We start from the raw sequence: 15,883 nt of genomic DNA on the forward strand, positions 1-15,883 counted from the left end.
CAGCATCTGCTTATGTTTAATTTATTTTTGCATTTTGGCGTGTTGTCCCGGGAGAATCAATGTTTTTAAGTGGCTGCATCTTTTTGAGCCAACTTGCTGTCCTCTGCTAACACATCAAGGACATGTTTCTGGAAATGGAACATACTCCCGTTGAAACCAGAGAGGTACAGGTATGGCAACCTTACGTTTTTAAAATTTAATATGTGTTTTTAGAGAGAAATTCCCTCAGTTTCACTCAAACTGAACTCTAGATTCCCCCCTTCGACAAAGCCCTAATTCTCATTAGCGGGAGTTAACGTGCATGGATCACGGAGAGATGAACAAATCCACTCAAGGCAGTTCAGCACTCCGGCTACACTGAAGCATACCGGGCACCCACGTCCAGTTACTCGGGATTTATACAAAATCGTTGACGGCTGAAATCAACCCACTGGTTTTAATAATTGCCGCTCTGAGCACGTACCTGGCAGGGAACTAACGAGCCTTGCAAAGCCAGGCCGGGCTAGGACCAAGCGAGCCCTGCGCCTCTGGAAGACCTTTGCAAGGTGTCGGCCGTAGCACGTTTCGCTGATGGCCACGGGGTGGGTGCCATCAACTCAACAACACACAGCAGGGAATAACGCGTCCGTTTTTAAGGCTGGCTGGAAGAAAGAGCAGAGGGGCTCGGTGCACACTTTTGATTTTCGAATGCTAATTTCGTTTTAATAGTAAGCTGCTTGTTGAAGAAGTAAAAGTGGGTCTGAAACACAAAGGTGCATGGATGTTGTTATAACTAAAACGGGGCTGATTGCTAGTTTTTTAACAATTTGGTAACAAGAAAAACTGGTCACACGCTGGGACGTTTTATGCCAAGTCTCAGCCAGAGCAAAATTTTATGGCCGAGTTATAAACCCTTGAAAATAAGGGTTTATAATAGAAATGCTGACAGACCCCTTAATTATAGCAGCACTAGCGGGCACGGTTGTAATAAGGCCCACATATTTTCCTCTTTGATCATTATTTATAGGATGCATTGGAAATCATCCCATTTACAACTGTATGCCCACTCAGCTAGGTGGAGTTTTATCCATTAAGAAAGGGAAATACAAAGTCGGCTGCTGAAGAAAGCCGGGGGCTTTACCTCCCGGCGTTCCCGCGGCATACCAACCCCGAGCTTCAGGCAGTGACTAATGCCTTTACTCTGCCGGTTTGTATAAGAGGTTGAAGTTCAGGCTGGTGCAGTGCAGCATTCCCCGGGACCTGCTGCCTCTTTAGGCAGGCGATTAATCACTTGATCGATAGACCATATGATTAGGCACTAATAGCTGATAGGAGGAGAGAATAAACAACCATAAATTTGCTTTGTACCGAGTAATCCAAGTGTAAGAGAGGTCAGATAATGGCCACATAAGGTCATGTTGCCTAAGGAGCCCATATGGGAAAGATGGAAGATACATACATTTTTAAATATCTTCAATTATTGTTGTATCGCTGGGCAGGATTCGGGCTGCCGATGTGCCCCTCTCTTTAAGCACGGGCAGGCTGCCGTGCTCCAAAGTAGGCTGATATCAAACGGCGACAGCCCTTTCCACATCAAGAAAAAAAAAAACCCAACCTCAGAAACCTCAGGTCGTGTGATGATTTCAAACTAAACAGCCGCGTCAGCTGAGGTGGGTGTAATTTCATTGACACTGGGAGGTCCAGGTCGTCGGCTCCGAAACCGCGCCGTTGCGAGAAATGGGGCGGACGTGGCAGGACCTGCGCCTCCCGCTTTGTTCCCGCTGTATCCGGGTTCTCCGCGAGGTGCAGGTCGCAGCCCCGGTCCGGCCGCCGCCTCAGCCCGCAGCGCCCGGGCAGGATGCTCGGCAGAAAAGCTCGCCTTCAAAGGGCCATAAATCTCCGGCTCCCCACCCCCTCGCCCTCCGTCCCTGCCTCCTGCCTTTTCTAAGGCTCTCCTCTTCCCCTGCATAAAAAATGGTCTTTTCAGGACTCAAGATGCAAACCAGGTTTACAGTCTTTTTTTTTTTTTCTTCTTCTTTTTTTTTTTTTTACAGTAAACGTACCCTTTGTCTATGGCAACGAATTCGAGAAGAAACAAAAATGGCTGGTTAAAAGGAAGAAAAAAATACTTCAGTCACCCCAACAAAGGCAAGGAGTTTACAAACCTTCCCCGTCAGCGCCTGGGCGCAGGCAAAGTACTTCATTAAGTTGAAACAAAACTCAACCAGTAAAACCGTCAGCTCCGTCCGAGACAACCAGCAGGCCCCTTGCAGCATGTTCCTGATTGACCATCAGCAGACTATGTAAATCGCTTTTTCTGCCGAACAATCGTGGGGATAAATGCCCTCCTTTATCTTTGGGGCTATTTCTAAACTCCCCTTTCTCAATGACGGGACATTCATGGGCTGCAATCTTATTTTGTTGTTCCTCAGCGTTAGTGGGAAAGCGCATTCCGGGCCGCCGGGCTCTCCTGCCTGCACCGATTCCTCCCTCTCCCCCCGCCCCGTGCATTAACTGTGCACGGGTGTGTGTAACGACACATCCTCGCGTTTGAAACCGGGAGACGAGGATGCTGTTTGCCTCGGTTTTAAAACGAATCTGTGCTTCAGATAGCGCGGAGGCTCTTGAGTTTCAAAGAGACCGAGGCTGGAGCGCTCCCACAACGTCAAGCAATCCAGAGTCACGGGAGTGCTGCAAGGACTGTACGTGCACTTGACTTTGTGAGTGAGACCTGTGCAAAATCACCGCGGCCCTCCCAATTCTCTTTTTTCCATTTTATTTTACCTGAAGAGCAGCTCCTGATCCTCACACCGGCGCAGACACGAGTTCTTCGGGTCCTGCCCTCCCCTGCTTTGCTTTGGAAGAAAGGCTGCTACCGTTCAACACACACACACTTTACTCTGAAGGTCCTGCATAGACGTATTCCATTAAAGACGGCTCCTCAATAATTTGGAGGATAACGTAAACACCAAGCACCGAGAAAGTCAAGCGCTTGGACCATAAGCTCAGTGATCTCCATCACAGGGATGGACACCTTCCTTCAGCAAGGACTTTTGAAAACAACTAGAATAATCACAATAAAGTGTTAATTTGACCTAACAAGCAGTTTTTTATTTCTTTCCATGCTTTTTAACTACAAAGCATTTTCTCTTGCAATACCTACTCTTTTTTCTTGCCAGCTTGGGTGACACCGCAGCAGAAGCGTCCCCGGCCGGTCCTGCCATCACCCCCAGCCTGGGAGGGTGCAGCCTCCAGCTGCAGAACTAAAGGCAAGTCCTCCTCCAGAGAAATATCTACAAGTTTCCTTAAAAAATTGATTTCCTTTTTGGATTCAGCCCTCCTGGCATTATTTGTCCCATCGTACCTTGGCTTCGCTGTGTGCTTCAGAAGAAACACAACTTTTATAACTATCAGTTACTCTTGCAAGTAATATTCACGGGTGTAATTACATTTCAATCCGCCGGTGCAGTTGTCTGGCTTATCCAGCCAGTGCATCCTTAGCCATCTGCTCTACGGTTTAATTTTAAACGTTAACCTAAGAGTAAAAGGGTGTTTCCCGTGATAAATTCATTCAGAACCATCCAGTACATATTTATTTCTGCCATAAATAAAGAGCAGGAGAACAAGCTACAATTATTAACAAAACTATGAAATATTACCGATCTGTGTGGCTGGATTCGTTTCTCTCTAACTAATCTTTTCAGTTTTCATCAAGAATTGAGTTAAGGGTGAGGGAAAGAATATACACCTAAGTGCAGACCTTCCTCTTCCCACCCTCTACTCCCCTCGGTGGTTAAAGCAGCCGGAGCTGTTATCCCGCAATGAGAAATCTCACGTGCTCTTCAAGGATACTGACGTTTATTTAATTAATTTTCCTCCCGAACTTACACAGTGGGCCTGTATTCAAAAAGCGCGCATGAATAATGCAGATTTTAAAACCGCATTATTACAAAGGATGTCGAGTTCACACACTGTCAACACTAATAAACTCCCCAAAGTGCTAAAATCCAGGACACCCGTCCCCCCCCGTCCCCCCGTCCCCCCTCGGAGGCGGGCTGGGGGATGCCGGCAGCCCCTGCGCGGTGCCCTGCCTGCCAGCAAGGAGCCTGACGTGGGGCGGCGAGGAGAACCGCGGAGAGCCGGGGGACGGGGACCGACCGCACCGCCCCGGGGAGAAACACAACACTCCGGGCTTTCATACCCTCACGGACTCGACAGATCCCAAACCCATGTTTTATCGCTATTTGTTATTGCTGCAGCAGGACCCCGCAGGGCCGTGCAGGGGCAGAGCCGGCCCCGGCCCCTTCCCCGACCACTTGCAATCTAATTTAAGATACAGAAAAACAAGTGAGTGAGACAAACACTCAGAGGAATGGGGTAAGAGTAACAAGGTCACATTGCTACGCTGGCAGCTATTGCCAAACTTGCAAACTATCTGAAAGTTATTTATATATAAAATAATTAAAATCAGCTGTCCCATCCTGCCACCCTATCTCGCCATCGCAGGTTTGCTCGTGCCTCGCACGCCATGCAGCGGAATAATTTTGGAGCCGTGGCGGAGGTGGCTGCAGGGACCGCAGCTGGGACCCGAGCAGAAAGCGGCGCACGCCGCAGCACGGCGGCCGGAACGCCCCGGGCACATGAAGCCACCGTCTCCCCGGGCACGGGCCCGGCTGGCGCGCAGAGGATCTTTGCAAAGAGGATTTCCAGAGGCACGTAACGGGCGCAGGGCGCTGGCAGAGCATCCCCCGATCTGGTGAGGACTCAACACCAACCATCAGTATTTTTGGAAAGTGAAACCCATCAAAACAACTCAGCAAGCAGGATCCAGGAGCTGAACCCGATCCACACCGATGAAAGAATAAAATACTCTCTGTGCCTGGCAGAACGGAGCCCTTTTGATGCCCTTTTCCTAACTCCGTGAAATACTTCCACCCCAGGCATCGTCGTGCATGAAAACAAAACGCAGAAAGGAGTATGAGTGCTTCCTAAGGTGTCTGCTAAAGCATTAATAATGTTTAAGACTTTATATTCTACCGGCACGTCTGAGATGTATTAACTACCCAGAGGACAGTCTTTCTTGGCCCAGCGTTAGAGACTTACACCACCTGAAAATATTTGACTGCCCTACACAGATGAAAAACACCACAAAATCCCCGGGTAAAATTCTGCCTTGGCAGAGCGATGTGGCACTGCGCTCAGCCCCGCGAGGGCTGTGCACGGTGCTGTCAGACGAGCCCGGCCACCTCCCCTTCTCCGAACGTTTCTAAAGCATCCGCGATACTGATACCACGTCTGGAGCGTCGGAGAGTCAGGAGGGGGGTGAGACCCCGATCGTGGTAGAGACTAGAAGTTGGAAGGATTATCCGAGGCTCCCCAAAGCCTTTGAGATGCTCACATGAAGAGCGTTATCGATACGCTGCACTGCCTGACACCGTCGTTAGCACATTTAAGGAGGAGCGTCCAAATACTCCACATGCACTCGAGCAGACACCTCCCTGCACAAAAGCAAGACAGGCACTTCGACATACCAACAACCACCATCCGAAAGAGTTCTCCTCTCTTCAGTTGCACAGGCAGAAGGGCGCACCCGGAGTGAGACGGGGGACAGCCCCTGATGCAGCGCGGATCCGCACCGTCCCGCCTGGGCGTCACCTACTTTCCTTTCCTCGCTAACAGGTAGTAGAGCCAACTTCACAGGTAGGAGCGAGACAACCGAGTAGCTGCACTTCAACCTGGGCAGATAAGAAGAGATCAGGGTGGCGAGAGGTCATTCTCGGAGACATCCCTGATCTCTGCCCGGGGCACGAGGTCATCCTGATCCTACTGCTTCTCTCACACCGTCTCCTGCCCTTACTTGACACGCGGGGGGAGCAGGAGACGCTACGGGCAAACGTGCCACAAGTGTCCAAACAGCTTTTCAGCAGCGTCCCGGGCAGCGGAGCGTGGCCCCTCTGCCCCCCACGGCCCACCCAGAGCCAGCCCAACCCCAGCGCTCCGTGCTAGTTCAAGGGGATTGAGTTATTTTCCAGGAGCATCGAGAGTGAAGGGCTTTGCTGAGCCGACTTTTGAAAATAATCAATGCACTGGACATGCTTGATTTTTCGACAGCACGTGAGAGCACCGATGGAAGAAAGTTTGTGGGCGACAGCCCGGTCCTTCGTGCCCCGGGAACGGCAGGCTGGCCCCGCGCGAGACGCACGATGCAGACGCATAGTGAGACAGGATGTCTTCCCGCAGAAAGACCAAGTAAATAGTGTATAATGACAGGATTTCTATTATTGATGCTTCAGCAAATCATCTTGGATCCTCGGAGGATCAATTAATCATTGGGATTGTCAACACCCAACTCCATGTTCTAAGTTTTTGCCATCCAACTCTCCCATCCTCCCCTCCACACAAATGATGCTGGGGGCACGGTGCCAAACGAAGCGGAAAAAGAAAGAAGGGGAAAGAAAGCACCGAACAGAGAGGCTGTTGTCAGGGCCGGACCCTCGCGTTGGCGAGGAAGATCAAATGCAGCTGCCCCCATGGCTGCATGTGGTTAAGCCCGCCGTGCCTGAGGGCAGGCGGGATGGGGAGCAGCCAGGCAGCCTACGACGGGCACAGATAATTAAATCATCCGATTGCCGGGCAGGCCACATTAAGAAGCTCATCGGTTTGCATGTGGCCCCTTGCTGTGGCCACCCGTGAGCTAAGTCTTGCCTAGATGCTAGTAGACAATTAAGACAAATTGTATGGCTGAAGATCAGACTAGAGCACTGCCAATGCCCTTGCCTGGAAGCTCCGCTGAAGAATGAGGGCACATGTGTGTGGGAACCAAGGCTCGGAAGAGAGCTTTTAATGAACAACGTGCCAGCACTTGTTGCCAGAACACACTCTTCATTTCAGCTCTTGGAGAAAACAAAACCCTTAAAACCAGAGTTTACTACATTTCACTGATCTTCAATATGGCTGGAACTTCAGGATGCTTCTCCTCAAGCTAAGTTTGTATCAGTGAAAATATGCTTCTTGTTAAAGAAACTATTTAAAATGTGGAATCTAAAATCAAGCAAAAATAGCAGACAGTATGTTCAGCTTCAAAATTGGCTTGCACTCAACCAAGTATACCATAAACAGAAGGCAGAACTGACTATTTTTATCTTAACAGCCCTTGGGTGATTAAAATTTGGGGCCAGAATAAACAATTTTTTTCCCCATTCCTTGCAAGAGAATATGTGACATGGGTTTGGAGTCCTTTCTAATTTTTTAACTCCCTTCCTAGCTATTAGTTGTTTGCATTAGAAACGTTCCCATGTACCCGACAGCATAAAGGCTGCACTGCACCAGGCACGGTATGAATTATAGGAACACACAGACCACCGTGCCCTGAAGAGATTACCGTGCAAGATAAGCCAAAGACAACAACAAAGTGCTAAGAGGGAGCAGGTGAAAAGTTAACGTGGGGAGGAATGCACAGATAGGCAACGTATCTGATTTTTCTTTACAAGGTGTAGTGTCACGGACAACCCCTGTGGCCCGAAGACACGCGGGAGATGAGGGTCATAAGGATGCGCCCAGGACGGAAAGGACCAGATGAGGTCAGGGAAGGTGATGGGTGAGGAAGGCGCAGAGGTGCTTCTGAATCAAGGGACCAGGAAGGCTGGAGAAGAGAGAAGGGAGAGGGGGCTGAGCAAAGGAGAACGGCGAACAGACAAGCAAGTGCCAAGGGAGAGCATGGCTGGGAGTCAGAGATGCTTCAAGGGTTGGCATAGCCAGGGCCAAAGGCCAGGGATAAAATCGAGCATCAACATGAGACAGCGTAGATGGAAGAGATTGAGAAAATCCAGGCCACAGAATTTACAGCTTTGCAGCAGCCGGGACTAGCGAAAAAGAGCAATCATATGTTGAGGGATGGGCAAGGCAAGAGAGAGACGGGGAGGTACAAATTGTTTGCACGTTTGCAGAACAAGAAGTTGAAGATGGAGCCCAGGTTTTGGCCATCAGTTGGCAGTGGTTCCAGCGACGGGAGGAAGGAGAAGAAGCAGCGATGGGAAGAGGAGGAAGCAAGAAAGTCACTTTTGATGGTGTTAAATAATGCTGATGGTTTAACTGCTTCTGGAGAAGTAGCTGTGGAAAGGGACTGAGCCGTGGGACTCCATGGAGGGAGGCAGAGCAGGGCAGGAACAGTGGACTGGGCGTTACGGGAGCTGAAGCCACGGGAGCAGAAGCAACTGGTTTGAGAGAAGGTGTGGAGGAGGGAGCCTAAGCGGGGATTTTGGGATACCTCCAACACAAGGGGACGAGAGGTTTTGACATTTACTGAGCTGTCTACAGCACATATTTGGGTTTCTCTGCAGCACCAGCCTGCAGATTTATTGGGACACAAACCACTGTCAACCCTCAAAACTTCTTCAGACCTTCACGACTCTGACGCCCCCATCTTTTCATTACAAACAACACATTTTAATACTTAACACATGGACACTGTGGTTCACACTTCACAGCGCAGGAATTGCTGAGCCCTGCTGTGAGGACCACCCCAGCAATATTTATTTATAAATAACTAAAAAGAAAGATTTCCTGCAAAGATCTCTTAAAAACTGCACAGATGTCCAAAATGATGGCAAAGCGACATGGTACACAGCAGGCCCAAAGAGTTCCCAGTCAAGGCACCTGATACAGAAGACACTTGTGTTTCTGTATATTATATTCTCATATATAATAATTGGGGGGGGGGGGGAATTATCTGACAAACTCTTTTTTTCTCATCCCTGTCCTCCTTTCTTCACACACTGATCATCTTTACTCAAACCCATTCAAATCTGTGTTATTATTTTTGCTTCTTTTAAGTACAATCATTGTTCATAACTTCCACCTCCAGCTCAGGGCTTTTCCTCCAGTTTTAGCGTGTTCCCATTCGCACGGTGTCAGCAGAAAGGGTTTCTTACTCCAGTAAAGCCGTTGCATGTGCAATAAACAAATAGCCTTTGACATACTGGTTAATTATATCAGTTAGCGACAATCTCACATGCATGAATGCTGTGCTAATGAAAACACTTTGGCATGCAAAGCAGGACCGATCAAGACACTGAAGTGTCCAAACCTGCAAACTATAAGCAGCGCGACCCACGAAACACAACAGGACTTTGTAGTTCCACTTAGGAGGAGCACGGATGGATGGCAACACCATCAGGCCGGACTCTAAACAAGGCACTGTATTAGCCTTAGGTGCTGAACAGTTTGATGTCATGTAAAGGAAGCCATAAATTAAGAATATATAATATTAAGAATTTCATCCTGCACCACCTAATAGATTTCTATTAGGGTGTAGCCAGCGATGAAGGCGTCAATTCAATACAGCACCTCTGTATCTTCTACAAAGCACTGGCTTGAGCGCCGTGCTGAAGAGCGTGGACCCAAGCATGTCTCTCAAACTGCCCACACCAAGCGCTCTCCTAAATCACATTACCCATTCTCTTGCACTCCAGCCAGCTAGACACAAAGAAGGGCCTCCATCCTGGGGACTTCTTCCGCAGCCCACTTACCTCCCCATCACAGTGGTCCACCTTCCCCAAGGCTCCCGGCAGCCAAGCAGAGGACCCTCGAGGCTTCCCCACCGCTAATCCAGGATCCCTCCAGAAACGGATCTTCACGTGACAATCACTTGTCACGTTTCAACCTGCTCCAGAGGAGCGGCTGGGCGGTCGGGCTCCATCTCCCACCCCAGAAGCCAGCTCGGTGCCTCAGCCCCGGCGCACATGTGCTGCGCAGATGGACGCAGAGCGCGGGCTGCTGCGGCAAGCCCCGTGCGTGCTCCCTGCACGCTGGCTGTGCAACCAATTTGTATGTTTACCGCAGCCATTTGTCCAGGACTTCTGAATGTCTGCAGCCAAAAACACGGACAAATGAAAAAAATGGAGGTGAAATAAACCCAGGAGGCATGTGCAAGGAAGGCTACACAAATGCTGCGATTGCCATCGCCTTCTGCATTCAGGTGGCCAAGAGCCTTTTTGCAGCTGGACGAGGACTCATCCTCGGCATGGACATGGGGACGAGCTGCGCTCGGTCCCTGCATCAATGCTGACTTCCCTCAACGCCTCCATCGCTTTGGCCAAACCAAGCCCTTTTTCATTTTTAACTTCTCCTCTTTCAGCTACCTGGGCTTATCACTCTCGCCAACCCCCAGCGCGGTCCATGCCTATCTAAACAGAAAAACAATAGTCCTCGGAGACCCGGTCTCCTTCCATCCAGTAACACTATGCAGAGCTAACCACAGCCTTAATGTACTGACAGTTAAACTGCTTTTATCTCTTTTATTTTCCACAAAGTTCTCACACAATAATCCCCTGTCATATTTTTTACCAATAAAATATATGAATAGCTAATCTAGTGGCTAACTTTACAGTGATATGAGATCTTCTCTTATAATGACTTCCACAGTGAAATAACAAAATCCCTATCAGAGGCAATCTTTTTACCGCTGTTAGAAAGACCGTCTCTATCCAGACGCTTGCCATCGATTTGGTTTTAACTCCTTTGTCCCCTCACATGACGGAGAAAATGGACTAGCCCTAAATTTAGGATAAACACATGATTACCCGGCATTTAGCAACAGAAAACTTCCCCTACATTCTTCAGCCTAGAGACATCCCAGCACAAAAGCCAAGGAACGCTCTTCCCCACCTCCTTTTAGCCACCCATGGGATAAACCCCACGCACTGCAAAAGAGAAGTTTTTAATTAAAATTGGCACTTCTGAGCTTGCGGTTGGTGGCCAGGCCCCTTCTTCAATAAACGACGTCACTTTGGATTGTGGCAGCACGGGGGTGCGATGGAGGCTGTGAGCAAGCCTGCGTTGGGTTTTGGCACTGCCCTAGCAATCCGAAAAAGCACTTTGGTGTTTACAAATCAAGGCTGAGCTGTGCCCAGCGCCCCGGCATGCCGGGCAGGGAGCAGGGAGATGCGGATGCTCCTGGCCACGTGCTGGGGAGCGAGCAGCAGGCAGCGATCCCCGCCGCCGCGGGCACTGCCCCCGCACCCCTCCTGCTGCAGCGCCGACCGGGATTTCAAAAGCACCCAAACCATTTATTGATGTCTGCTAAGCTGCTTCACTTCGCACGCTCCATACTTCAGCCCCACTCATCTGCCCCTTCATCTCCTTCACCTCTCCCATTCCTTAACATCTTCGGAAAAAAACTCCCTTAGCGATTTATGCAATTCCCAAATCCCAGTGCTAATATTGCCGTGTGCTCACCCAGCTCAGGACCCATAGCTCTCCTCCAGCCGATGCGGCATGCAAGCTCTTCGGGGCAGAGACCGCCTGTGCGTACCCAGCCCCGGTAAAACCGCGCCTTACTCCGCTCGTCTTTGGGAATGATTGCAACGGGCCGTTACAGGAGCAAATGGGTATGTCGGTAATCTCCCACATGGACTCGTTATCCTCATAAAGGCAAATCGCAACTGATTGCCCCTTACTTGTACCTACAACCCTCCCCTCCAAGCAAGACTTTAGGAACTGAGCGCAGCCCTCCACAGCCCTGAGTTCAACCTCAATTTACTGGTTAGCTACCGGGCAGCAGCACATGGGGTTCACATTTCACCACTTTGGTGTTTTCTAAGCCCTCAATAGCCATAAGATGCTCCGAGCACTCACCCTGTATCCCCTACAAGCTGCTGTAAGCGGGAGGCTGACGTCTCAGTGAAACGCTCCTCTACTCAATAACAGAGGGACATAGAAAACCATAGCCCAAACAACTCACAGTCGTGGGTAGACCTTACGCTGCTGGAGGATTTCCCAAGGACGGAGACGGCTGTGGGGCTTGGGCAGGAGGACATGAGGTGGATGCTGAGGCCAGCAGACCAAGGGGTCCCATGGAAAGCAAACCCCAAAGGAGCTGCAGGGCTGGGAGGAGACTGAAGGGGTCTTGGAGAACTAAGCAAGATGTTCCACTTCATGGAAAGAAACTTCTGTGCAAACCCCCTCATAAAAAGCACTGCACAAAACCCACCCTTGCCAGTGAGCTTGGGAAGATGAAGGCTGATGATCTGAACCTACGGCAAAGCTAGCGTCTCAAGGAGAGGTCATCTCCAGCACAGAGGGAACTTCTGCTGGCGATAAATAAATAGGGACAACGGGAGCTCTGCAGCCCGGCCAGCCCCACCCCAGGTGCAGGCGGGTTCGCAGGACGCCTACACAGAAAGTTTTTTTGTGGGTTTGCCAATATTGCAAAACCACGGCGTAAGCCGGGTGAGAAACTGAAACCCTTTCAGCGGTCAGCAGAGCGCGGCGCAGAGCTGAAGGAGGCTGTTGTGCCGTGCTCTGTTTCGGGCCACATCTTTCCAAACCCCTTTCGCATGAGACAGATTCTTCTGCTTATGGTTTCGTGGGCAACGCAAGAACCTAAAGCACTTGGGAGGATGGTGGCTCATTACAGCAGGAACTTGGGTTCTCCCAGAGGTAATTTACTGCAGGGAACGACTTCCCGGCCGTGGCCGGGCCAGGAGGACTTTTAAACGACTTTCTTTATGTACCCAACTCTGGGGACCGGACCGGTCATGCATCATTGCAATGGCTCTTCCGATCACGAATTGTCAGGTCATCGTGCCAGGTGGCTGGAAATGCTGCACCACTATCTCGACAGGGGAACACTTAAGGAAAGTTCATCCTAATTAATTAAAATTGTGAATTTAAAGTGGATTAATTAAACTGCATTAAATCCCTGTGTAAACTCCTCGCTCAGACTTTAAAGTGTCTTTATTAAATTGCTCAAGCAAAATTCAACTAAACCAAATTAAGGCCGTTTCATTTCTAAATGACAGTGTCTACACGAGGATGTAATGCAGTTTAGCTAATCCACTTTAAAGTTATTTCACATCCATTTCAATTGTCCCCGTGCAGACAAGCCCGAGGAATCCCGCCGCTCACGAGCCTGTGTACAAATATGGGTAACAACAGGGCCATTTTTAGATTGCCTTTTTAGGAAATTATTTGCAAATATCCTCTTGGACCAGAGAGCAAAGAATTGATTTTCGGTGGGACCGGGGCAGGGAAGGACAGCACTCTCCTGTCGGCTCACGGCGTCTGGGAGGACAAACATCCCCGGCTTATCCCCGCGCTCAGGGAGATGTGGAGGAAAGGGAGGGGACGCGCACGGCCAGGAAAGCACTTTGCAAACGCAACTGCGCGCCCAAGGTGCCTCTGACCGTACCGCAGCAAGACGTTTCTGTTCCCAAGAGGGAAACGTGGAGTTTAAGGATGAAATAGCGGAGATGAGGAAAACGGAGGGTGCTGGGCGTGATGTCTGTAGTAGGTGCACGGAGATCGCAGGTTCGCAAGTCGCGGTGACGTTGGCGCTGGGGGCTGCAGAGACCTTCCCTAAGCGCGCCGAAGCTGCTGGGCGGGACGGGGGTGCAGCCTCCAGACCCCTTCACCGCGCGAGGCTGTGCCATGGGCCTCCCCGGCAGCCAGGAGAGGACTCCGGCTGCATTTAGCAAAGTTGGTGGATTTGGGGCATTCGCAGGGCCCGCTGCGAGAGGCGTGAGGGGGTCGGCGGGACGGCAGCACGGGGGGGTCTCCTCTCGACCCGCAGATCCCCAACCCCTCAGCTGTGCAGGGAAGAGCCGTCAAAGAGCCTCAAAAAATATATTTTTTGGAGCTGGGAGAAAGGCCCAGGGGGGCTCAGGTTTGGGAAAGGTCCCTGTGTCCCGCCGGGCTGCCGGAGCCGAGGCTTTGTGCAGCCTTTCCGAGCAAACCGCTCGGCACCGAGGCCCCGCTGCCCTTGGCCAGCGATTCCCCCTGCAACACCCACGATTTGGGGAGCTGCGCAGGAGGCAAAGGGTTAAGGCAGCCCTGTGGTTTACAATTTAGTAGCAGTCAAGCCCGCAGCAGCAGCGCAGACCTTCGCAGGGAGGCTGGAGAGGCTGGAATAACTGCTGGCTGGAGCTGCGGCACGTCCAGAGGCAACAGCAATAAAACCAGAGTGGATTACATCCCTTTAGAAACCCTCAGGAAAAAAAAAAAAAAGGAAAACAAGAGAGTAAAAAAAAAAAAAAAAAAAAAAAAAGGGAACGAAAGAAAGCGTAAACCACAGATTATGTCTGTTGGCTGTTTTTTGATAAGCTCTGCTACAAACACAATGCTAATGAGTGTAAGGGACATCCTCTGTGTGGGGCGGCTGCTTGACCGCATTTTGTCTGCATGTGGCTGATTTCCTCACCCACTGCCAAGCCCCGTGGCATCGCTCCCTGCCGGGGCTTTTCCTTCGCCTCCTCGCCTCGCCGCTCGGCCCTCCGCGGCCGTCAATATTTCACCCAACCTGCGTGAGTCAGCAGTAACCGAAGGAAAGGACTGAAGGGAGAATAAACACGCCGTCGCCTGGAAACTTTCCCTCCGAAGCATTTCAGGGTCGCTGTACGCTGCCCACGTGAGCTCCGGAGCGGGGCCGGGCGGCTTCCGAGCTCTTTTCGTATTAACACCATATGATTTCCCGCCCCCCCCGGTTGATCCCAAAGTCCACCCAGCTCCTGGTGTTAATCTACCCTTTGCTAAAGCCTTAGCTGCCCCCTTTTACACCGCCGGGCTCTTTCCGAACCCAATGGTGATTGCCTTCCTAAGGTATCTACTGGGTTGCGTATAATTCCTCTAATTAAATGTAAAGGAGAGATGGTTTGGTGGAGCACCATTTCATCATTTCCCCTCTCGCTTCACGCTGTGGACTTTAATGAGGACCTAAAACACCATCTTGACTTGGCTTTAGTTTCAGGCCAGATGAGCTTCGCTTGTTAAGACGGTCTTCGCTTGTCAGGAAAAATAGCTTTATTAAGGTCATGTAACGCGGAGGGTTTGATTAAAGCTAATCAAGGAAGAAAACCAGACTGAAGCGGCGCGAATCAAACTTACTGCGACATGTTTAACATAACTTCACCTCGCCTATCTGTTAAAAGCAGACAGAAGTAAGATCAAGTTACCCAGAAGAATGCCTGAGCCGGGGGAGCGCGTATAGCACCGTACAGCACCGTATAGCATCGCACAGCACTGCACAGCACCGTACAGCACCGTGTAGCATCGCACAGCACTGCACAGCACCGTACAGCACCGCAAAGCACCGTACAGCATTGCACAGCACTGCACAGCAGCGTACAGCACCGCACAGCACCATACAGCGCCCTATAGCATTGCACAGCAATGCACAGCACCGTACAGCACCATATAGCATCACACAGCACTGCACAGCACCATGTAGCACCGTACAGCACCATATAGCATCGCACAGCACTGCACAGCACCATACAGCACCATGTAGCACTGTACAGCATCATACAGCACCGCAGAGCACCGCACAGTACCGTACTGCACAGTAGAGCACTGCACAGCACTGTATAGCATCGCACAGCACTGCACAGCACTGCACAGCACCGTACAGCACCGCAGCACAGCACTGCACAGCACCATGCAGCATCATACAGCATTGCACAGCACCGCACAGCACCACACAGCACCGTACAGCGCCGCATAGTACCGCACAGCACCACACAGCACCATACAGCACCGCATAGCACCGCATAGCACCATGCACCATCATACAGCACCATACAGCACCGCACAGCACCACACAGCACCATACAGCACCGCATAGCACCGCATAGCACCATGCACCATCATACAGCACCATACAGCACCGCACAGCACTGCACAGCACCGCGCAGCATCATACAGCACCGCGCAGCATCATACAGCACCATACAGCACCATGTAGCACCGTGCAGCACTATACAGCACCGCACAGCACCGCACAGCACCATACAGCACCGTGCACGCTGCAGCTTAACCCGTGAGGAGCTTCCTGGGAGCGAGCCGGCAAACTCCAGCACCGCTGCTCTGCTTTTAATCCTCGGGAGCCGGGCTTCCCGGCGCACGCTCGGTG

The 15,883-nt window shown here is 50.9% G+C and overlaps 1 protein-coding gene across 22 annotated transcripts in view; it reads right to left on the reverse strand.

Moving 5' to 3' along the window:
• Positions 1-15,883, reverse strand: part of NFIA (nuclear factor I A) — a 252,842-nt gene that overhangs the window by 200,278 nt on the left and 36,681 nt on the right. The gene's annotated exons all lie outside the window — the stretch shown is intronic.

Source organism: Calonectris borealis, chromosome 8 (assembly GCF_964195595.1).
Source record: "Calonectris borealis chromosome 8, bCalBor7.hap1.2, whole genome shotgun sequence".
In the NCBI taxonomy this organism is placed as follows: Eukaryota; Metazoa; Chordata; class Aves; order Procellariiformes; family Procellariidae; genus Calonectris; species Calonectris borealis.